This window comes from Lathamus discolor, chromosome Z, assembly GCF_037157495.1.
Source record: "Lathamus discolor isolate bLatDis1 chromosome Z, bLatDis1.hap1, whole genome shotgun sequence".
Lineage (NCBI taxonomy): Eukaryota > Metazoa > Chordata > Aves > Psittaciformes > Psittacidae > Lathamus > Lathamus discolor.
Window position 1 is genome coordinate 12,632,182 of NC_088909.1, and position 25,711 is coordinate 12,657,892.

Consider the following 25,711-nt stretch of genomic DNA (forward strand, 5'->3'; position numbering starts at 1 on the left):
AAAAAACCCAGCCCTGTGTACCATGGTTTTGGGTGGGCTTTTTTGCTGGCTTTTTCTAATGGTGTTTTACTGGAGGGGAGTTGGTATGCACTGTGCTGATGTACTATGGAGAATACCTCCTCTCCTCCAGAAAGCAAAGGCTTTGTGTCAAGGTGAAAGCTGAACTAAGCACACACTCTGCAGTCAGTTTGTTTATAACTACTGACTCTGCTGGGTCAGTTATGTGGCAGTTTCACTAAACAAACAAGTAAAAAGCAGGTCAATGTCCAAATACTGGCATGCTGATTATTTAAGCCTCTTCAACAGTTGTTGGAGGAGTAAAGCTGCAAGTGAAACAAACTGCCTCTGCAGTAAATACAAGTACATGAAACACAGTGGATCAAACTCATGCCCAGGTATGACTGTGGGCTGTACTTGTCTTTCATTAAGATGCCCTTGACCAACTATGTCAGCATAACACAGGAAGTTATTGGAAGCATATTTGGCACTTGACGCATTTGTTGCAGAATCAGCAATATAAATCTTTCAATCCACTGTCTTGAGCTGCTATACTGTAAGGTGTATGTTCAATTATCGCAACGGGAATCACTTTCTGAAAGACTGGAGAAGGGAAAACAAACCACAATTGCATGGTAAATCCATCAAGGAATGACACAGGGGAGCTCGGCCTCTTGAATCAGTACTGCATGTACTCATTTCCCATTCAGCAAGATTTTTTCTGGAATCATTACCCCATTGAGTTGGCTGTTTACCTTGTATGTACCAACCACTACTAGACTGCCCATGCATCTCATAGCCCTTAGTGTAGTTCTCTTGTAGAAACCCTGTAAAAGCTACAGAAGTGCTATTGTGCCCCATTTTATACAGGCAACTGAGGCCTAAATTTAGGAAGCTGCTAAATCAGAGGCAGCAAAACACCAGCCCCATCTCCAGTTGAGCCTCCCGCTTTGTATTCTCTTCTTGAAAGACTGAATCCTTGTCTGGGTCTGGAGAAGAATATTTCCATCCACAAGTCTTTCAGTCTGCATATGCCTTACTGAACATACAAATATAAAAATGAGCAATTAGTCATCTGAGGCATACCAACATGTACCTATCAGTTCATAAATTTATCAGCCCATACGATGTAACCACAGCCTTTTGATTTAATATCCCATCTTTCCTACTATGCTAGAATGCATGGAAAAAAATGCCCATCTGATTATAGTTACCTAATTTAATGTGAAACTATCCCTATATAAATTTACTCGCTCCTTGCCTCTTGCAGTCCAAGAAACATGTCAGACTGCGTCCTGCTCCGAGGATGACTTTGCAAAGGCACTGCCAAGGCACCCAGTCACACCATTGCCACATAGCCACACCAACACCACAGCTCAGCTCAACGGCAGCTCCTTCCCTCTTGAAACGGGGGCTGTTACTGTTGGAAGTGGAGAGGAAAGGGTCTAGCAGGGAATCACCTCCCTGCTGGGAAGGGTCCCTTGGTACTTCTCATTGTGCTTGATAGTAATTCACTTGTTTGATAGCAGCAAGTGCGTCAGCTGGAGTGTTGGTCATTTTCCACAGTATAAAATTCCAGTGCAGATACTTTATAGTCATTCATAATTTTTTTACTCACATATTAAGGCTCTTTTCTTTCCAGGATGCCTCTGCTCCTGTGTTTGGAAAAGTCCCCTTTTGCTGTGGTTGCTTGCTTACCTTTTTGCTCTCTGTTAGTATTTCTGAAGAAGACTGCGAGAAGCACTCTGTGTTGGTCTTGTAAACCAGGGTTTACATATGCTCTTGTCAAAGAGCAAACCAGGGTTGTCTGACTTTGAGCACTCCAAAATGAAACAAAAATAAAGATTTGCAAAGTTAAAACACCCCTGCTCATGTTGATTTATTCTAAGGGAAGTGGGCAGAGTATTGGTCCCAGGAAGATTGCAATACAGGAATCCCTGGATTCCTAGACAAAACCTGTCTAAATGAGTTTGTGGTCAACACTTGAAACAAGCAATTGGCCCTCCCATCAGCTCTTACAACAGCCTGATTATGGCAGAGCTCCATGTGGCTGGCACGAAGAGCTCCTCTGTGGCTTCTGCTGGCAGCCTGACATGTGAAGGTGCGGTAATACATTAACTGTGCATGGCAATATGGAAACCACTGTTTCTTTTGATTCTACCTGGAATGCTGGGTTTTTTTCTACTCAGCATGTAAACATGTGAGCAAACAGGGAGAATGGTTTAAAAAGCAGCAAACATGATTAAAATGCTTAAAGGAGGGTAAGATGCTGTTCAGCTAGGCTGAAGTGAGAGGGAGGCAACTCAGAGGGACAAGGGATTTGTTCAGGGAGCCAAAGAAATATTTGTCTGGAAGCCATAGGCAAAAATAAAGAAAAGTATGCTTTATAATAAATATCAAGAGGATCTTTTATCACTAAGATCTAGCAGGCTGGGAAATATTTTCTTCAGGGAAGCTCTGGACTTTAAAGTCTAACAGAGATTTTCTAATAGCTAAAGAATAAATACATGCATAAAATAATTAAAATAGTATTAGATTCCCAGGCAGAATGAATAAATGAAATAGGAATAGCACTTTTAGAACAGCAAGTATTAGACAGCACTAAAACCCTATTGAGACAAACTTAAACTGCTGTCCCATGGTCAGCCACCTACAGTCTCTGATCTGTGACCTTGTCAACAAGAAGTAATGGGAGAAATCAAATGAGTCAGTACAAAACCAATAAGGAGATAGAGGAAACACAGAATCTTTGACACAAAATCAATATGTTGATCATTTTTAGTTGTCTGGCTCCTTTTACAATGTGGAAATAGCTGGTGTGCAGTGCCATAATGCAAGAAAAGCCTATTGCATGCTTTCTTGCACCTTTCTAAACAGATGATCACAATTACAAATTCTACTTCACAACTAACGATTCTATTTTATTAGTAGTAGTAGCAGCAGCAGCAGCAGTGACTGGTGTTACAGCAGCCTGGACAGTCACAAATTGTATGCCCCAGCCTGCTGCACATTGCACTCTACAGGCACACAGTAACAGATGGGAGAGTTTAAAACCTTGATCTTATTTGTAAAATTTTGATTTGATTTAAAATTTGCTGTCTTCCAACAAAGATTTGTTTGTGTGCTTTCTTTACCACTGTGAGGAACGTGACTACTCACAATGTGGAAAGCAAAGCACATGCAGGACGAGAATCAGAAATAAGCAAGAAAGAGAGGGGAGATGGAGAATATCAGCATCCCTGAAGACTTTATTTACTTTAGCCTCTTTGTAATGTGAAGCTTTATTTACTGCCAGGCCCCTCCACACTCGGAAAACATGGGTGAAGACCCTGAGAATGTTTAGATCACCTTAAAACTTCTGAGATTTAAAAATGGCTGCGCAGTTTGGCTTCTGTTGTTTGGCATGTGTTTTCTGAGCCTCACAGTGCATTTGGATGACATTGTCAGGCTCTCCCCTGCAAAGGGAAAAATTAGAAGTTTACTGTTAAAATAAAAAGAAAAGTGAGAGAGTCATGTGATCGTGTGCCTCCAGGAGCAGAGGCTTGAAGAAAAAGCCCACCCTAGACTCACAGTAAAATCAGGAGAATTAAAACCACCAGACTTAAGGATCTCATCCAAGCTTTCTGCTGTGCATATGGAAACCCAGGGTGTTGTCAGGACTAGTTAGCTAATGTCATAAAGCACTCAGAAGAGCAACGTTAGTTATTATTTAGGAGGAAACCAAAGTGTAAAGTGTTTTACATATAAATCTGCCCTTTAGAAGAGGAACATTAAAAGTGCAAGATTGAGCTCTGGATTACTGAAGGGTAATAAAGAGGTTTTAAACACAGCTATAACTCATTCTGCATGAAAATGACTCAGCAGTGCCTTGACCAAGCTAGAAACAGGACTTCTGGAAGCGATTAGGAGTGGACTGTGTCCCATCATGCCTTCCCTCACTAATCTGCTTGGGATGGTGGATGCGCAGAGCAGGCCAGTGGAAAGAGCTAACCTCAAAGCTGAGCAGAGAGACGGCGGCTCTGCACCTCTGCAATCAGCCTGTTTTTGACTCAGGAGCAGAGTGCAGCACAGTGGCTCTGTTGGCATTTACAGTTAATGCCTTGCAAAAGCACGGTGGGGCCATCCTTGTGCCTGTGTAGCAGTGATTTCAAGGGTTTCAGACTAGCTGTAGCCTGGCTGTATGAACTGAACAATCCCACTGGCAGTCAGAGCCCATCTGATGCAGTCCTGGAGAGCCTCTGCCCATTTGCTTTCAGCCAGAATGATCCAGTTTGCACAGCTGAGACCAGGCTGCAGTGTAAGCAGAACTGAGGGAGTGGGCATGATGGTGAGTTTGCCTTCAAATGGGACTCCTGGGCTGAACCAACCCACTGTCACAGGCCCATCTGCACCTCTGGTTGGTGGACATCAGGAATGTCAGCTCCGAGGGCAGAACATTTTAGCAGAAGGCTCAATTTGAGTCTTTCAACATTGTCCACTTTTGGGTTCATAAAAACATGGCCAGTGGGGGTGAGGACTTGGTGATAGCAAACACAAGCCTGCTGACAAAAGCTTTGCTTTTCCGTTGCACCTTTTGCAGACTCTTCAGATTCGCCAGCTATTCCCAGCTAAGAGTCACTGCACTCAGTCTTTTGGACCAGATCTGTGAGAAGCAGAGCTCTGCTCAGTTTGGTGGCAGTAGAATAATTCACACATGTTGAAATATTCATTTCCTGGCTTTAGCTGCCGTAAAGCTGGACCTGTCTTACATGCTACATAACTGCTTGGAACCCGCTGGTCCATTCCCCTTTCAGATGCAACGTGAAGAGGGTGGTGTAACTTTGTTAGGAGAGAACTTAAAACAAACAAGCCGCCCAACTGCAGTTCATGTGTATGGTTATGATTTTAAATTGCAAACAGGAGGCTACTTGGCTTTGCATGGCAAGCATTGTCTGGCAGTAGATGGTCTCCTCTGATCTCCCTGAGCCTTGGATTGTTGCTGTGAGATTGTGTCACAACTAGTCATTAATTATTTCATCAAAAGCTTATTTTTCTCATTTCCTCATCATTATTTCCACCTAGTTTCTTACAAATTGAATCCAGTTATTGGCAAGGCTGTTTCTCCCCTAAGTGGGATTTGGGCTTTGTGGAGAAAAACATTTACCTTAGAAAAAATGCACTGTTGACACACATAGTTCACATGCATATGTATACATACACTGAGCAAGAAATGACCCTGTATGTGTATAAACATTGCTCTGATCCTCTTTGTCCTCCAATTTATTCTGGAAGCAGATTCCCTTTCTTCCTACCTGTTAGTAAAGAGAAATACTGTCATTTTTAGCATGTGAATAAATGAACAAAGAAAAGCAGAGAAAGGAAAAAGAAGGTGAGTGCATCTATCAGGAGATTATAGCAATATCTTCACCTCCTTGGGAGATCCTAATTTTTTAAAATGCCACAGTATTCTTGAAAAAAACGGATACCCCTCCTGGTAATGCCAGCTCTGATAAATGAAAAAGGACAGCACCACTCATGGGAGATAATTACAACCTCAAGAGAGTTGGGAATATCAAGCCGAAGAAGTGAGGCAGCCAAAAGGTCCAGAAAGGAGGCTAAGGCAGCTCTCCTGTCATCCACCGCTGAGACAGAGCCACCAACCCCTACATCCCCTCAGGGGACAAAAGCAGCTTCCCAAGCAGATTGTGGGCAACAGCCCCAAGCATGGAAGCTGTTGGGCCACAGTAGGCCAGAGGTGAGAGGAATGCCCCAGGAGAGGCTCCTCAGGCAGCCCCAGCAACGCAACAGCCTGGCAGCTGAACTAAAACAGGGACAGAACACTGTTGTATGGAAAGCTGCTGCTGCCACCCTCCCATAGCCTGGAGCTGGAGCAGCCCTGCCGCCGGAATTTGCAGCAGTTTGCTGTACCTACATAAGAGTCATCCTGGGGAAGAGCCCAGCTGTTTTGGGGAAACACAGAGTCATCTCCTCACAATATGTTCAGCATGTCATGCTCAAAGCAGTGAGGAATGTCAGCAAGATCACTTCTGTGCCTGACTCAGCAATGGCGCGGTGATAAGCCCAGTTTGTCCCACAGCTTGTGCTAAGGAGCGCGACTTACCACAAGGACTCCAAGTCTTTCACAACACGAGCACAAGAACAGACGAGTAGCAACACTGGGCCAGGCCAAAGGTCCATCTAGCTCCTTTCTCCAACAGTGGGCAAAAGCAAAATGCCTGGGGAAAAGTATGAGCACAGAGTAAGCACATACAATATTTCCCCTGAGTGCTCTCCCAGCCGCCAGCCATCTCCAGATTAGAAATTTCTGGAGCCAAGTATGTTTTTATGTACTTAGAGCCCTGTAAGCAGCCCTGGGTTGTATCCTTCAACAGTCCTTGTGCTTCCTTGGGCTCTCTCAAGACTTATTCTTTCTGATCTCTTATTTATACCCCCTCCAGATACTCTTCACCCTCTTCTTGCTGGATCTATGCCTCTCCAAGACATTCATCTGAATTTTCCACCCTGAATTTTCCTCCTTTCTTCAAATTTCACCACAGCTGATGAAGAAGATGCCTAAAGCTCAAGCTCACCTACTGGGACTGTCCATCACTTGAAAGTTAACTCTTACATGCTACTGACTCTCAAAACTTTTTGGTCCCAGGGTACACATAGTGTCTCAAGTTTCCTCACCATCACCAGTTCTTTCTGACTCTCATTTTTGCAGTTCTCTGTTCAGGGCTGGTACCCCGCTCTGAGGTTTGTCTGTACTCCCCAAAAATTTTAATTTCCCCAACATTATTATTAGTAGTATTAGTATTATTTCGGGCTCATTTGTAGCTGAACTGTTGATGAAAAGTGATGGAGAAATTTTCCGATGCTGTCACCTTGTGTAACCGAGGTTAGGCTGCGAAGTAGGTAACACTCCTGAGTGAGGTGGATTAAACGTACATCAGATTTCTGCAAAGTGTGAAAAAGGCAAAAGGCTCAGTCTTTTTCCAGAAATCCCCACGCAATCCTTCTTTTTGGCTTCTGAGAAAGATCCATTAAACTGTCTGCAAGCCCTTATTAGCAAAGACCCTGTTCTGAGGGTACATGACATGTAGTGGCCCAGTCTTACTAATTCAGAACTGACAGTGAGAAGATGAGTTCCCGAGGTCTGCCCCACGTGGCTCATTCCCAGAAGCAGCAAGTCATTCTCAGTGCTAGGACAGTCGGGGAGGAGCCTGTGTAAGAGATCACAGCTGTCCCTTTTGGGAAGGCGGTGTCCATACTTCATGCTGGAGTTCCCCGGTGATGAATCACCTCTCCAAGAAAGCTGTTCCCATCAGTGCAGTGGGTTCAAAGAACAGCTCTTGCACCCATGGCAATGTCAAGCCTCTGCTCTCTATGCTTTCTGTTGGATTGTCATCAACGTTGACATGCAAAGCCCACTGCTGTTCTGCCTGAGGAAAAAATACAAAGCTTCCTTACTAGGGCTACAAGCTTTGAAACAGGACTTTCCATCTCCTGGGGAAGATGGACTAATCCGGTGAATCAAAGGAAGGCTGTTATTCCTCTCACCCCTCATTCCCAGTGGAAAGGGAGGAGGTCAGGGTAGGTGATACAATTTTTCTCACTTTCTTCACCAGTAATCAGAGTGAAGGATTGAGTCTCATGAGCTCTGGGCAGCTTTTTCCCCATCCACATGCTCCAGAGACACTCATTATAAAAAGTTATTTTTTTTTGTCTGGCCTCTTAGGTTGAAGTCTATTGCTCATAGATACAGTACACTCTGGGCAGAATTCTTGTAAGCACCTCCACATTCCCCTGTGCTGCTACTGAGGTGTAAAGACCACCTCTGCATATCTGCAGGGACATGTTTTAAAGCCCATCACTCTCTGGCTTCTCACAGCCAGCGAGTGCATATCATTTCAAGTGGTGTTCTTGTAAGCTCCTGAGTGGTGCCCTGCCAGAAGATGCCTTAATTTAGAAAAGCAAATAGTGAGGCAAGCTTCATCTTGCTGCACACAAAAGACAGCATGTGGAAAAATGTGTAGCTTAACCCTTGGATGCTCATCACAAGGACTCAGCACAGGAGCCATCACAGCACTTCTGGAGTATGAAACTTCTGCCAAGCCAGGAATTGCTCACCTCTGCAAATGGCACTGGGAAAATACGTTTGTATTCTAACCCTGCAGTACACCATGACTTCAAAACCATCCCAAGCAGATGATCAGCTGCAAACTGGTCCGGGGCTGGAGTGAGCTCTTCCACTAGGAGCACACAAAGAGCAGAGGAAAGCCATTATCAACATAAACAGAGTTTTATTTTGGCTTTGCCGGTTGTTGCCCGTTTGTGTCTGGTGTGAAGTCATTGTCCTGCAACTAACAGCAGGCACACTCGTGCATGACATTATCAAAGCAGAAGATGTTGTCATGCTCCACTGGAATTAGAAATCTTGCCAGGAAGGCAAATGAATATTTTTAAATATGGTGTTGCTACATCCCCGTGCCTCTGCAGAGCAGGAAAATGTTTTAAGGATTCTTACTTAAATTCTCTATCACTGTGTAAACAAAAAAAAAAAGATTATTTCACAGCTAAGATTTGTCTGTGTAAAATGTTGGCATAAAAAAGGATATTTGAAACCCAGTTAATGCAAATATGTAAATCAGCCACTGGCTGGAAATGTTTCACTCAGTTCTGGCTCCCCAGCACAGAGGAGACAGGGAGTTCCTGGAGTTAAGTCCATTGAAGGGCTTCTGCAATGATTAAGAGTCTGCAGCATCTCTCCTACGAGTAAAGGCTGAGGGAGCTGGGCCTGTTCAGCTTGGAGAAGAGAAGGCTTGGGGGTATCTGAACAATATGTATCTGAAAGGAGAGTGTCGAGAGGTTGGGGTCAGACCCTTCCTGGTCGTGCCAGGAGATAGGATGAGAGGCAACAGGCACAAACTAAAACACAGGAAGCTCAACCTGAACACAAAGAAGAAGTTCTTTACTGTGGGGGTGACTGAGCATTGGAGTCTCCTTCCCCAGAGATATGAAAGAGCCGTCTGGACACAGCCCTGATCAGTGTGCTGTAGGTGACATTGCCTGAGCCGGGAGGTTGGACTAGATGATCTCCAGTGGCTTCCTCCAGACTCAACCATTCTGTGATTCTATGAAAAATGTTATTACAACATTCCCCTCCACACACTTTTATTCTATCTATTCCTTTAAATCATTCATGGTTTTAAAATTATATTAAATATTTTTAGTAGTCATTATAGAGACTGTGAGTTCCTAGGGGCAAGAACCAGCTTTTTCCCCCAACATCTAATACAACAAAGTTGGCTAATAGCCGAGACATCTGTTCCCATATAAATATTAATGCTATACCCCAGCATGCCCCTTCTGATAGTCATCAGGGCTGTAATTCACAGCACACATCTCACCAAGGGATTTCCATGCACAGCACTCCAGAGCCCTAACAAGCTTTGAGCAGACGACAGAACAGCCTGGCAAGCTGGCAATGACAGCAAAAATGGACATTCTTTCAGCAAACCCAGAGATTTATATAATGTCTTCTAGAACAGCAATACATTATGGAAACACTACAGATCTGCATAATTGCACTCTACATGATGCCATCTACTCCACACAGCCCACTGTGCTGGAATACGTGTACTGATCACCTAAGGTACATTGGGCTCCATTTAAAACACATTAGCACTAAGCATAGCATCTTCTCACACTTCCTATGCAAGAACAAACACCAGGACGAATGCATTGCTCTGCCCTCCCCCCTGCACATACAGAGACTATAGAGCACCATCATGCCTCACTCTCAGCAGACCTGAGGCTCAGCATGATGTAGGTTATCTCCTTCTGGAGGTACCATCACTGTACATAGCACGTGGGTTTAATTTTCAACAATCTGGCTGGTTTAATGGCAATTATTCTCTTTAAGACTTTATAGTGAAACATTCATACCCCTAGACCAGCCTAGCTCAAAGGAGCTGTTGTTAGTGTCAATGCCATCAGCTTGCCTCAGAAGTCCCTTTTCTCCAGTTGCTCACCCTCCTGCTGTTTCCATAAAATGTACTTTGGACACTTCTGAGCTCCAGCTCAGAGCTCTGAGCTGCCGCCAAAGAATGAATGTGACAGTGGTGTCAAAGCTTCTGCCACATTTCAGTCCCAAACCCCAGCCACAGCAGGTGTATGAGCTGCAGGAGCCCATGGGTAGCTCACACCCACAGCATGCACCAACCCATGCGGCTGAGCCATAGGCATCTCTGCGGCTTCCCTTGGTGTTGGCACTACTCACTGAAATGAGCTCTGAGTTTTTCACATAAAAGAGCAACTGGGTCTCTCCTTCCCTCTTGCATTTGTTTCTTGTCGACTTTAACAGCAGCTGCACATGTGACGCTGGGGAGTGTAAAAGAGATATGAATTAGTAAAAAGTCAGAGTTCCACTAGGAAAGGCACACAGAGACCAGAAAGCTAAAGGGACCTCACAGTGCCAGTGGCGGTTCTGAGATAACTCATTTGAAAGCAAAAGGGGAATAATATATTTTCAGTGAGGCAGAATTACACAATTAGGAGGGGCTGGGACATTACCCGGTTGACAGAGTCAGCAATAGAAGAGAGATTTAGCTGTGCATCAAGAGAGGAACTGGACACATTTTTGGAAATGGAGCAAACTGAGGCATAAAGGCACTAGCCAAGGTTAAATGAGCTGGAAAAGAAAGTGATTTATATGTCCTGAGCTGATAAGGGTAGGTCTTGCTGGACTTTCAGGGCAGGCTTTCCCTGTTTCTTAGTGTTCCTATGTTGCTTGCGTGTTTAGTTGATATTGATGAGATTAAATGTAACAGCTTTGGAAGTGTGAAGCCATCACTGCTTTGAAACTCTCAGTCAATGGGACAAATCCAGATTGCATTCCCTGAAGCCAATAGAGAAAGGCTGGACTGAAACCAGTTTGGCAAAAATCAGTATTCAGCCTTTGATAACACAACACTGTTTAGCTTAAGCAAAGGTAGCAGATTGGATCTCTTGAGAATACATTGCTCATATCAGAGAAAGGGTATTCTTTCTTTCCCTATCATTGAATACTTTTCTGATGCAATATTCAGTGGCAACCAATGTACACACGGGCTGAAATGCAAGCTGAGGGAGGTTTTACAGCTCCCATTTGTTCAGCATAGAATCATAGAAAAGTCAGTGCTATGCATATGCACAATCTCAACAGAGAAATGAAGCATCCTGGAGAGGAGACCAGATCTTCCCTGGCTCACACATGAACGTGTCTATTCAAGCGCATTTATCATGTCCACCATCGCCACCTACTACATGGAAACTGAAATCCTTGAACCAAGGGGAGGGAAGAGGCGTTATGGGGGGTGTCTTCCCTCTAGACTTGGTAATGGGAATGAAAAGTTACGTCAGGCTTTCTCAGAAGCTAATCTGTGGCTTTCAGGCCAACATGGGCTGTTGCCAATGACAATTTGATTTCTGCATCAGCAGATCAGGTGGGGCAGAGGGTGTGCATGTATCAGTCCAATGAGACAAGGCTGAGCTCTCTGTCCACTGCCTCCTTCCCCTTTGCTTGGCGTCTCCCTGTCCTGAGTCTGGGGGTGTGGGGTGGAATTAACCTTTGAAAAACAAAATCCAGATGTACCCATGGACAGCTGCCGGCCACTCCTGGCTGGCAGCTGGGGGATTCTGTAAAGCCAGGAGGCCAAGTGACTGTGTAACACACAGGGTATTTACTAAAGGCTAGACAGATGAGATAATGGCTGTGATACACACACTAACAGTACACATTGATCTTCTTGCTGCCATTACAGGGCACAGCAGCTCAGGCTGCCTCTTGCCTCATGGAATACTGTCCTGATGTGCAGACTCTACCAAAGGTCTAGGGATGGAGGCCACCAAGGTAAAGGCCATTTGGCAGCCTGGCAGGGAAGTGGGTGTCACTGTAGTACACTGCACTGAAGTGGACAATCTTGCTTCAGGCGAGTGCTGTGGGCTCCCCACACACACCAGCCTGGCTGAGAGTCCTCCCTGCTGGGTAGGCTGCTCTGCAAAACCAGCTGAAATGGATGCAGGAGCTATTTTGTCAGAAGGCAGCGTCAGACAAGAGGCACCTACTGATACAAAATGTGGTATGGGATTAAAATCTGCATTCCTGGCCCTTGGAGTTGAAAAAGAGGAGATGGTGAGAGTTGCACAGGATGAATGTCATACCCTCAGCCTGGGAGCCTGGTTATGCTGCAAGCACAGTGGGGCAGGATGTCCAGCTACAGCTGATGGTTAGTTCTGAGGCAATCTGAGGATATTCTTGCCATCTTCTTTCGTAGCATAAACTCTCCCTAAAGCCTGAGTTTGGCCTGATTTGTCCTAATCAGATTTTGGATCAAGCCCAGAAGGTATGAATGTTTCAACAGAAGATGGGACCAAAGCTGCTCCAACAACCCTAAAGCCGCACTGAAAGGAACTTTTACAACACAGTTCATATTTTATAAATGAAGCAAGAGATAAGAAGAGATAATAGATTAGAGAAGATAAACCCCATACCGTCCTCCACAGTCCATGATACTGATCATATCAACCTTCAACTGGCTTTAGACCAAGACACTCAGACCCTGCGTGGTTGAGGCCCAAGGTAAAGAATCTGGAGAAACATCATGAAATTAATGCAGATCTCCTGGTTGTGGCCACAGTTCCTGAATGATAAACACAATTTCCCTCTCAATGAAACACTGAGAAGATAGTAATAGCCTTAAATAAAACTATTACAATGAAACACCTAAGCACACCAGCTTGCAATCTGGGATTGTGACCGAAGTGAGGATGGTGAGAACTTGCAACGCACACCAATAGGTGACGGCTGAACAAATCTCAGAAGCAAAAATTGCTACCACCACTTTATGTTTTGACTCTGATGCTTACAATGTAGAATTACAACTGCAGTAGCAGAATTGCATGACTAACATAAAAATCAGCTCTAGAAACACCTTGTAATTAAGAGTGCATACTGACAGCAAATTGATCAATGCCTCTTATCTTCATGACCTTGACACACACGGATGCTCCAGCCATGTTGAACACTGGCTGTACTCCCAGCTGGGGAAGTCTGTAGCACCTGACTGAAGAAATTCTGCATTTCCTGACTTGTTCTTAATTTTCATACATATTGGAAGAAACACCTATATATAATGAGGTACATTTCCCTCTCTATCTTAAAACAGAACCAACCTGAAACAGACATAAAGTGGCCTCCGGCCAGGATGTTCTTCAAAACTTCTGCTCTGCAGCTCAGTCAGGCTTTGTGCCCTGCGAAACCAGATTTTAATGAAGAAGGAAAAGAAGAGGAAGCAAAATCACCTGTGGCTTTGCTTCTGAAGAACTGGATGGTTGCATTAGGTTTGGTTTCGCCTGGCTTTGAACACAGGTGTTAACTACAGAAAATGTGTTGCTTTTCTGTTCTGCAGCCTACTGATTGAGGACAAGGAATTCATGGTCTGATAGGCGGGAGCCTATTACAAGCAGGAAAAGTAAGCTCACGCAGTGTAAAATTCTCTTTAAGTTGCTACATTTTGAATGCATATACGTGCTACTGGCTACAATTGTTCCTATGTGTACAGCCAAGTGAAACTGTAAGCAATGTGAATTTGAAAATTACAATTAGTACGTTTAAGAAATTAACTGCCAACCATTTCAGAAATTACTGAGTTTCACTAAATCTTAGCACTAAATCATCTTGTAACCTAAAGAACAGATCTCTTTTTGTTTTTAAAACGTACTCAGTATTGTCTGCCCTGCTACCAGCTGCTGCTATCTGCCTGCTGTGGTTCGTAACTGTAAATGTGGGGGGCCATTTTGAAACCAAAAGAGATTAAAGACAAGAAGAGGAAGTCCAAAAACTTGAAGATGCTATCATCAATCCACAGCTGGCCAGGAACAGGAAGCAAGTGGAGATGGCATACATAACATACAGCTTCTATGGCAGAAAGAACACAAAACTAAAGGCTGTAGAAATAATTGGTAGAGATTATTTCTCTATAGGCATTGTTATTGCTTTGAGCTGGTCATCTGAATGAGGAGCACACACACAGAGCATGGGATCTCTCCCATTGCAGATGAGGTACAGTTTGTCTCACAGCATAAATGCTTTTATAGCCGGTTTAGAAAGGCAGCAGGGCAAAGTGCAGAATGAAAAATGATCAGCAAGAGAACTTGAGGATCAGACTTTGTCTCCAAGAATGTCAGAGCTTTGTATTGACCGCAGTGGAAGAGTATTCAGGTCCTGAATCATTTTATCACCCATTTAATTGCAGCAGATGAAATGCAAACCAAGATACGTCCTCTCACACACACCTTTCAGGGAAACATAAAGTTACCATCACCTCAGGAGCCTGCGTGCAATGGAAAAGCTGCCATCAGCAGAGAGGCCATTTCAGGCCAAACATGAAAGAGCCAGATGTGGGAAGGCACAGCAGCTCCTGAGAACAGGCCTGGAAAGGCGGTAGTGCTGAATACGCTGAACCACAGCACAGCAGTGTCAGTAGAGCCACTTCGCTCCCTCCCAGCTCTCTGTTCGAGGTGAAGCCTCTGCTCACCATACGCAGGAGCACATCTGCTGGTGTGCTGTGTCCACACTGGGTGGCAGATGCTTGCGCTTCGGCTCTGGCCTTCCCTGCACTTGCACCATGGCGAAGTGCAGCATGCCATGCAATCCCCACTGCAGCTACATGGAGAAAAGGGACTCACAACGAGTCTGCCACACATTTCAACTCCTTGTGACCCCTCAAGGCCAGTGTAAATGAAAAGAAATCTCAAGCCTGGGAGGAGCGGAGCGTTCAGGCTAGTGCCAGGCACAGGACAGGGAAAAGAAAGCATTGCGCCCTGACTTGCAGTCAGTGGAGTTGAGCCAGCTCCAAGGATCTGACCCACAGCTCATTAAACACTTCACAGTGCAGTCCGAATCTCTTTTTATGTTTCATTAATTCTATACAGTAAATTGTACCTGTGATACATTTGCATGTGTAGCTTGCATCAGGTTGGATTAAGGTACAGAAAGCTTCTTAAGCACAAAAGTGCACATTGTAAGAGTGCTGTCATTAATGACACTGTACTCATTTAGAGCAGAGTTCAGCCACAGCCTACCTAGCGTCACTGTAGAGAAATCAAAGTGGGCACACTGAGCCTAAGCGCTAATGCTCAGTATCTGCACCAGTGAGGTAATTATGATAATCCCTTAATTACTGGCACCAAGAGAGTTTGAGGAAAACCTGCCTGGCAAACAAACTCACCCTATAAAAACAAAAGTTCACAAGCCTGAGAAAAGCTGAAATATTCAAGTGAATGGTTATATCAGTATGATATAAGCAAAGGAGCAGGCAAGTGAGAAGAAAAACCAGAATCCACATTTTACACGTCTTTCCTGCTTTGCTCCTTGCTTCCTATGCCCCTTTCTGTCAGAAACACAGGATCCATTACATAGAGTTCATTGAGGTCCCTCAGTGCCCCAGCTCTTCTTCATCTCCAGCACTGTACCTCCTGGGAAAGCAAGAACATGGAAAAGCGTAGGGAGGATGCACCAAATCCCATGCTAGGTGAATCACAGCCCCTTGCTGTAACCACTCCTTAGCTCCTCTGGGTTCCTGCACAGCAAACTCAGAGCAGGCAATAGGCACTCTGCTGTCCCGACTGGCGTTAGGTGCTAACAGGAAGCTCAGAAAGACTAGATAAAAACTGAAAGGAAATGAACACCAGATGCAAAGAATTTCACCGAGGACTAGCCTGTGCCTGAGCAGCCTGCCCCAAACGAGGGGATGTGCAGGGCTCTGCTGCCTCAAAAGCCAAGTGTGGAGAGTGTGGACTGTGAGTCACCACTTGTTTCCTGTTCTTTCCCCCCTCTGTGATGGAGCAACTTGCACTGGCTGCGCCAGCCACCCTGGTTAGGCACTCTGTGTCTCAGCCTGGCACCCCTGCTCTGGCTGCAAAGGGGAAGGGAGCTCCATGGTGCCTGAGCACTGCCCAGAGCTGCTCTGTGAGACTCCCATCACCCCTGCTTGGGTTGGGGAAGTCAGGGTTGCCCCCGGGTGTCACGTACAGCAAGAGGTGACGTTGGCCTGGAAGCACATGAGTCACAGCCCAGGCAAACTCCCAGGAACTGGCTTGGTCAGAGCAGAGGAAGGGTCTCAGATCTATCCCCAAGACATGAATCTGCTTGGAAAGATTTAAATAATGGGGGTTCTCCAACAGTTCGGTGTCTCAGGACGCAGGGGTGCTTTGCTTGCACTAAATTTTCCCTTTTTAATTTGTAAAGCAGATGGCCACAGACTTTAGCTCCAGGAGGACTCGGGTCTATGTGCTCTTCATCAGAGCTCAAATGTGGTGGTGGGGTACACACCATGCTGAACTGCATGGAAAATGAACACTTGGCTCGGGCTCTGCGAACAGTGCATTCAGGACTGTTTACTAATAACAAATCACAAACACAACAGAGCACACACTGTACTCAAACTACAAACCACTGCAAAGTTACTATTGCAGATTTGTTAAAATGGAATAAAATATGCCAAGCAAAGCACTGAACAAAGAGCCATACCAATTTCCCTTGACAGGACGGTGCTCATTTTCCATTTTCACAGTCTTTGCCTCTTCTCAATTGCAAGTGCAATATTTATCCTGGTTCATATCAACTCACCCAAAAATTCACAGGCAGTTTTGCCTTTGTTTTAATTGCTAGGGGCATAAGCAAGACTGCACTGGGGTCCAGGTGTATGTTTAATTGATTAGCTGAGAATTGCACTGCAGTACTTGGGAGACCTGTGCAATAATACTAGGGGACATGATAGAGCTTTCGAGGAATATGAGTTTTACAAAGCAAAAACTAAGTATATACCACCACTACCGTGGTACAAACCCTCAGTACAGATTTCCCTCTTCAAATGACTAGAGGAGTTATAATATCTGAGGACTCCTTTTCTTATAGAGGAGGCGCTGGGTGAGACAGAAATGAGCACAAACCTGGTAGAAACCTCTAGTATTAATTAAACCAAAACTGGAGTCTGGCATCCTTTGGCATATGCTCTGAGAGCAGAGTTGCATGCGACATTTTGCTGCAAAATGCCTTGTTCTGTGATTGTAAAAATGAAAATGAACACTTTGAAGAGTTGTTCTCATATTTGCTGTTCCAACAGCAAACATCAGGCCAAGTTTATCAGCCTTACTGACTTTGGTAAAGACACCCCCAGACTAAATTTGGCTTGCTGACCTTTGAGCCTCTGTGAATTTGGAGTAAATGTTATTAGTTGTGAAGAAGATGGACTGAGCCAGACAGGGCAGGCACGTGCTCTGCAAGCTTCCCCACAAAAGTTCTGCTGATACAACACAATCCTGACCTGCAAAACCTCTGCTGGTCTTACAGTCTGCCTTTCTTAAAGAGAAACTGTTACTGAGACTAGATCCAATTGTTCTGTGACAATGAGCACATCTCTCGCAGGAATTAGACCAAACATCCTTCATGGGAGATCCAAAGCAGCCTTAAATTCTGCTGTGGGTGTAAAAGGAAATAACACCTAGTGAAAACTGCAGGGTAAAAAGTCTCCCCCCACCGTGATTCGTACCAGAACTCTGATTTTCAGGCTTCAACAAGGACCTCTCCAAACCTAAGCAAACCTACCAGAAATCAAGCAAGCCACACCTGGCCAACAGTTCTCTGGAATGCACCAGTAAGCTGGTAAAGAGATAAAAGTGAAATATTCTCATGAAGGCTCATCAAAGGTATGCCTATCATGAAGCATCAGTGTATCTTGCAGTGCAGAATGACACTGACAAAATGGTTGGAATTGATTCTGCCACTTTTTGTGCCCTTGTTTTATTCTTGGTCTTTGACTTGCCCTCAAGCTTAATAATGAAGTGACTCCATGTAATGGGTGGACTAGAGAATTGCATATATGTGCTTTGCTTAATTGCCCGTTGCATGCTGTGGTCGATCATGCAATAACAATGAACCCATTATAATTAAATCTGGGACTTATTAATTGATTCCATTTACACATACTGTCGTCTTCCATAGGAGATTCAGGAATCTGTCGCCTTTAATGAAATTGCACTAGAAATCTTGGGGACTGTTTGAAGTCATGTAAGACAGAGATTTACTGGTGGTAGGTATTCCTAGTGAAGATTATGTAATTAATCTTGTGTACAAATAAAGACTCAAATGCACATTGTAATAATTTTGTTTGTTTGCTTTTTAATGTCAAAAATTAAAGACTTAACTTGTTTACTGCCTAACTATAGATCGGTTTGTGTGGAGATGTTTATAATGAAATTCAGCAGCAAGGGAGCAATATAAAAACCAAGGAACTGGAACAGATCTCAGGAATAGAAGTTCAGTATTGTCCTAATAATTATGCTGGCAGCTGCATTTGCATGAAACCATGCTTTTTCTGTAGTACTCAATTAAGGTTATTCAGCTGCCTTGATGTGTTTAGAAACAAAACCACTGGCATCCAAATAAGGCTAATAACAAAAATGCAATATGATGTTTCCCATTTCCAGCAAAGGGTAAGAGAACAGATGTTCCTTATGTTGCCATGTTTCACCAGCACAGGGGGGAGCTGAGAAAGTTTGCAATTCATAGTGACAGTGCCATTAAACTAATGTAGTGCAGAATGTGCGCGATGGAAACATGCAGCTCTGAACAATCTGTTTGGGCACAGAGGAAAGGATGGGGAGAACTAGAATTGACCTTTCAGGTTAAAAAAGAAATACAAACCAACAAAAATATCCTCTGGCTTCTCTTCCCATATTGCACAGAGCAATCAGCAATTAGATAGGACTGCTGATGGTACTCAGGCTTTCTCTTGTCTGCACATTCAGGATCCAAAGGGAAGTGGGTGCTTTGTCCCATTGCCCTTGGCTCATGAGTGGAAGTGGGGTGCACAGTGCTGCACAGGCAGGCAGCAATGCCACCAAAGAGGGCAGTCAGCATCGCCAAACAGTGACCTTGGGCCATGATACAATCTCTTGATCTCTGGTAGACAGCACATCTGTAGGTCCACGCCAGGACGCGGCATTACCACGATGCAGGATGGACCAACACAAGGTGGCAGTGCTCTCAGGAAATTGCCACAGTTTCTCCTCCAGTACCTTTTGTTGCCAGGGTGGCTGCTGGTACCTGCCATCTTGGCATGGCGAAGTCAAGCCATGGCCATGGCATGGCCATGCCCTCGCACCCCCATGTCCCTCTTGGTGCTTGGGTGCCCCACAAGGCCAAGGTGCAAGGCTGGCAGCTGGCAAGGAAACAACAGATCTTCAAGGGGACGTGACTGTTCCCATGGCCTATGGCTGCTGGGATGCCCATGGGGACCCAGCCAGTGGGGCTGGGGCTGGGGGAATGCACAGGATGGGGAAGCCACCTTTACTTTTCAAAACTGTTTGTTCCTCTCCAGAAGCTTCCTGGTAGCGGATATTTGCAACATGCTGTCACAAGCGAGGACACGACCAAGAGCCAGAGAGTGAAGCACCCCTGGTTTGGACCTTGCCCACAAGGCCCTGCCCAAGAAGCACAGCTCTTGGTGGTTTTCACTGGCAGGACAGCCATGCAGCTCCCTATGGTGCTGGGGCTCTGGCATGGCCATGGACAAGAAGGGGTGAAGCACAGTGAGACAACTAACCCCAAACCTCAAGACTGCCTATGCTCCCCAGGGAACACCTAAGTCCTTCTGGAGCCATCCTCCAGCCCTCCCAGTGACAGCTGAGCAGGGGGAGCCTTTCCTGATGGAAATCCCCAGAATGAGCTGAGCAAACCATTGAGCAAACATATTTCCCCTGGGAGACCTCCCCTCCTGAACTCGAGTCATCCTCATGTCCCAGGGACCTGAAACGAAGAGCAAAGTATTGTACGAACACATGTTAGCACATTCTGGGGAAGGGGGAATGAGGAACCACAGGCTGCATCCACTCCCTTGAAGCCTCTGCCAGGGCTCGGTTAATAGTTCAGGCGTCGCCACTGGGGCAGGCTGGGCACTGGGGTGGGAATGCTGCTGGAAGACACACAATATCAAGCAAAGGGTAGATCTCCAGTGAGGCAGATGAGATCAGGGCCACCAGCAGAGAGGGAGACACACAGAAACCAGTGGCTGCCAAAACAAAGCGTCGAATGCATCCAATATTGATTTTAGTTTGTGTGCACATTCCTTGGGCAGGCTGTGAGTGCCCGTGCTGCTGCAGCAAGCAGGTTGGGCTCATCCTCCTTCTGAGAGACTGCTACAGAATCTGAGGGGGCTGAGCACCTCTCCAACAGCAGCAGGTCCTCAGCACTTTGCAGGATCAGCTCCTTTGACACATCTGGAGTATTTTCACTGACCTTCCTCCAAATGTGTCTTGTCTTGGCACACAATGCCAAAGTAAATAAATAAATAGACTAACAAGCAGAAATGCCTTCATGCCTTTACCGGACATTATTCTGGGCTGATTGGTTGTGAAACTTTACTCAAAACCCCAAAACCACAAAAACTGCCAGTTTTCCAAGCCCTGTGTTTTTCATAGCTCTCATAGCATTCTGAATAGTTTGCATTATTTCAGACATAGAATAAATATACATTTAAACTGGTTGGATTATTGACACAGAACAAAAAAAAAAAAAAGAGCACTTAACTCCTTGTTCTGTTTCTTTTTCCCATGAAATGAAATAAGAATTAACACCACTGAATTATGCCTTGGACTTTCACATTTACAAATGTAAATGCTGACAATAGCCCAAGTGCCTGCAAATACATTTGTACAGAATTCATTGGATTGGTGTACTTTAAACTAAAAACAAACCAAAATTCACCACTTGTGTGTCTGTGGCATTTACTCAGAGCACGTCTATCAAAATGACCCTAGGCACTCACACAGTTTTTTCTATTGTGTTATACACCATGTTCTCTAATATTAGCACATCACCATGCTTCAGCTGAGCTCGGTAAACTACTTTGGACTTCAGTTATATACGTTTTATAAGTGGAGCTGTATAAAGACAGGTAAGTTGGCCAGAACCGTGCCTAAGTTGGTGGCAGTGGAATGAAGTCTTGACCATCCACTCTCTGCTTTTGCATTGTTCATGAATAGTATTTGGTGGTCACAGACTTGACTTCTAAGGCCAGAGGTCTGCGATAACATCCGGATGGGGCATAGCTTTGTGTGAAGCACAAAGTGCCAGTGCCGATGCCATGCCCTGGCACAGCCGCCTGTCTGAGCCCATCCAGGCTGCACACTCAACCCCTGCCCAGGGTCATCAACAGCCACAACGCCTTAGGGAAATGAGGCATGTTAGGGCTGCCAGTCCCCCACTGGAAAATCAAGCACAGAAGGCAATTTCTCCATTATTCCTTCAGAAATACTGTTGTATTTCATATGGTCATAACTCCATAAATTCAGCAGACTGCCAAACAATCACAAAAGGCTACTTGAGGACAGGAGGACAGATGTCTGGGAAGGAAAACCAGCCTGTTATGTTTGGAGATCCTGCTGTAATGAGTAACCTTATACAGTTATTCAAATACAAATGCCTGGGTAGCTGAAGTGTCATATATGATTAAATCTCTGCAACAAATTATGTTAATATTGTTACTTCAAGAACACAAATTAATTAAAAAGTTACAAAATGTAGGCATGGAAATCATGTTGTCTAGAACCTGTATAGACAGTTTCCCTTTTCATACAATTGCTGGATTAATTACTGTAGTTGCAAGAAAACGAGAATCCTTGTCAAGTGAGGTACTAGAGACTTAGTCTTCACTGAGTAACTCACTCTCTGTATTCTTTATGAACACAAATGAGGAGATATTCATAAGGAACATGAACAGCACTGTGTCCATACTTCTTATACTAATTGTAACTTTGATATTGTTTAACTTAAACACTTTTGCTGAAAAACAAAACAAAACAACATAAATAAAATAAAATAAAATAAAATAAAATAAAAACCCCCCAACAAACCAACCAAAACCAGTTAACAGTAATAGTTTGAACACTTGCTCTCTTTCTTATTTCTTAGCATTTGTGTTCTTCTCCGGTTATAAGCAAATGGATTGGGGATTTATTTTTCAGATTCATACTTGTTTCTGACCTGTTTCATCCACTTGCCTGAACAATTATCTTACGAGATAGAAAGTCAATGGCATTTGGGAAGTTGTTTAAAATCAGGAATTTTCTTTAGTGTGATCTGGATAGGGAAGTGCTTTCCTGAAATGGGCTCTTGGTCCAAGTTTCACTTCTAGTGAAAAAATGCTTTCTTTAGAGCAGTAATAATTGAACTGTGGAAACAAAGTGAATGCAAACAACTTTTTTTAAGCTTCACTTGCTGCTTTTAAAACAGTAGCAAAAGAAAACTCCTTTCAACTTCAGTGATACTCCGGGCTTAGAACTGCCCAATTCCTCATCGCACAAATACCCATCCTCTCTCTGGAACAAAGAAGAGTGAATGCAAAGGGTCAGACACAACCGTGGCACAAGGGCAGTTTTGTGGGAACAGGTCCCAGATATCTCAAGCAGACTCACTGAAGCTAACAGCATTCCACACAGGTGCCTCTTCCTAACTGTGCAGGACAAGGGCCCTAAATAGTCTGCTAAATCAAGTGAAACTGCAATAGACAGAGGAGCCAGGGCTGCTTTCCACTGAAGAGCCAAATGCCCTCAGGACTGCCTGGGTTTAATACAGATCATGCAACCAAAAGTCTTTTATTTATTTCTTTGTTCTTCTGAGCTGAGGGAGGGATGCCATTTTTCTTTTCATGCTGCTGTAACATAGTCACCTATTAAAGTTATGGCTGTGCTCATTCCTGGAATTTGTAATGGATGGTAATTGTGCCTGTAATAGTAAAATTGCTTGCAGCTAGGCTTTAGCTTTGCTATGATGCATTCCCCACTGTCACCCAAATCCTGGGATAATAATGAGGCTGAGCTGCTTTTATCACAGACAATAAAAAATGAATACACAGTATTGCCGAGAAACAAAGTAGAACACTTCCCGTCGGACTATCAAAATGTAATACATATGGGTTAATGAAAACCTGTAGAACTTTGTGATTAGTTTGGACATTAATTAAACCCTGTATTAAGATACGTACATATAGTGCTGGAAATTAATGTTGAGTCCTTGCATCTGCTTGATTTCATTGAGAAATTCCAGCAGCTCCACAGCTCTGGAAAACATCACATGCCCTAAAAGAGATCTGCATTTCATTAGTAAGTGTCATGATGCTTTAAGTAAATCAATTGCTTCAGAAACATCACTGATTAACATTCTGGTAGCCCAGTGTTCACCAAATATGTAGAAGGCATACACAGGCATTGTTTCTAAATATGTTTCAGTCCTTCTTTCTAGAGATGTGATTATTCATTTCTGCATCTTTACAGCAATATTACTGACACTGAACTCCATTTCAGCTGCAAACATTTTGGACCAGAATTTGGAATGACCACAAAATGGAAGTCGGGCTAAATCTAGGCTGCAAATTTGAGCTCTTGTGTCTTTCCTGATAAGAGCTAATTGTATTTAATTGAGCTTTTGCATGAAACAGAATAAGAGTGTGGGCAATCTAGAAGTTAACTGCTTTTTTTTGAAAAACATTCATCTTAGGGCAGGTGTAACCATCAACACATGGTACTACAGCCTATGAACCGTACAAATTAATAATTCCTGAGTGCTAAACATTCAAGAAGAATGGGCTGCTTAAAAGGTGAAATGCTGCCTACCTCATTGGGATACTATTTAAGAAGTCATCCTCTCACATGATTAAATAACTAAATATAAGTTTTGACACTGCCTCTACCTGTGCTGGGCTTAGCAACTGCAAGAGGAATCCATGCTGCCCTCCACCTCACTTAGAATTTGTAGCACTCCTTTTACTCTTGGTGTAATACACCTATGTTCTTCTTTACCCGGGTCATTTTAAGGATGACTATCCCATACATAATTCTCATCTAAGCCTATTACAATGGGCTACAGTAGAAAAACTGGTGAAATGCCTTTGAGAATAATGATAAACTGGACATGTGGCACATGAATGTGTGCTTCATCGGTGAGTGCCTTGTGGACACTATGTGTCTCTGAGGTGAACCTTGCTCGAAGTCCATTATTACTATTTTCAGCTGGAAGACCTCTTCTGCTAAGACATGGTTCCTCTCACCCCAGGCCCCTGTTCTTCAGTATTTTATGGCAATACTGTTTCCCAGTTCTGTTCCCAGCCATTTTTACCCCATATTCAAAAATAGGAAGGACCCCAGTATGGGTCTGCTGCTGTTTTTTGGTGGCTATGTCAGAGCTTCCTATCATGGCATGTCTCAACAGCAGAAAATACACATTGCAACAGCCTGGAGCTGTGGCTTATGGCCAATCAACTGTTACGATTACGCTACTGTGCCGAGCTACTTTTGCATTTCTCTGTGAGGAAACCTTTCAGAGGCCCTAAACTATGTTTCATAACCTTTTCTGGTTTTACATGTCAGGCTCATCTTACTCACTTGCATCTTCCCCTGCACAAGTTCCCCTTGGGAGTCTTTGGGAGATACTGATGTGGGCAGCAAAAAAATGGTCCTTTCATGAATATGAGCTATTCATCCAGGGCATGTTAAGGTGATAGTGTTCAGGACATGGATGGGACCAGGGTGCCCAATTTCTTTTCAACAGGGAATCAGTTCAAAGCCCTGTAAGAATGTCTGCCCAGCCTCCCAGATTTCTTTATAAGGATTGTACAGCCAGAACATACAAACCAACCTGGGCTGTGTCAACAGCAGGCTCCTTTCAAAATGTAGTGGTTGAGTGTTAAGGTCCTGCCTTTGGCTCCTCAAGAACGCTAAAATAAGATTATCTATGTACAGTACTGAACAATTTTGAAAGTGTGTGTGAAACTGTTCATAAGCAATTGAATTCTAATAAATTACCTTAAAATGCTTTGGTACTCTATCAGCAAAAATCCAGTAGTAACAGAATTCTAAAGTGGGAAAAAACTGAGAAAATTAATCAGCCTTGGTAAAAGAGAAGAAATTAAAAAGCTATATCTTTCACACAGGCCTTATCTATTTACCCTCATCTTAAAGATCCCTCATCTTCTTCACTCACTCTTGCTATTACCAGTAAGAAATTTTGTAACAGAATCTAGAATGCGATTCCACATAACAGATAGTGCATTAGTATGGTACAGACTGATGTAATTTGAACACGTCTGTTTTATAGCTGAAAAAACTGGGAGACAAATGTTGCCCTCACTCTGCTCAACAGCACAGTGTTCGTCCTTAACAGCCCTACATCAACCAGGCATGGAGCAGGTATTCAGAAGTCCTTATTTGCAGTGCACACTGTAGCCTATAATCATAGTAATCCTGTAAGGCAGTGCTACATGGCTGCCAAAGACCAATTAAAAAACTGGAAATATTACTTTTTTTTTCCCTCCCCAAATCGAGCCCAAGGCAAAATGTGTTTCTTTGCCAGATGCTTTCAGGTCTCTGTGGATTAGCTTCCCAGACAGGGGTAACCAGATGCTTTATATGTGTTTCTAAACTGGCATTAAAGGTGTGGCCTCTGGTTTTCAGTTTTTCAACCTGTCATATATCTTCCAAATTTCAGAGGCTGCACACTTTTGACCACTGCTGAGCACAAGGAGAAAGCTTGTCAAGTACTCTTTAGGTCTTGTTTTCATTTGGGTCACTTGTAGCTCTGGCTAGCCACAACTTGACAGGCTGACACTGCACCAGGGCAAGACCTGGACCAGGCTTG

General features: G+C 44.0%; 1 long non-coding RNA gene across 1 annotated transcript; it reads right to left on the reverse strand.

The window, feature by feature from the left end:
* Window positions 1–3,242: 3,242 nt before the first annotated feature.
* LOC136005738 (uncharacterized) lies at window positions 3,243–10,470 on the reverse strand. The gene is made up of 5 exons (XR_010608863.1): window positions 10,450–10,470; window positions 10,259–10,359; window positions 6,098–6,212; window positions 5,195–5,288; window positions 3,243–3,452 (listed from the first exon to the last, which is right to left on the reverse strand). It is a non-coding gene; the product is annotated as an uncharacterized LOC136005738 (long non-coding RNA).
* Window positions 10,471–25,711: the final 15,241 nt, after the last annotated feature.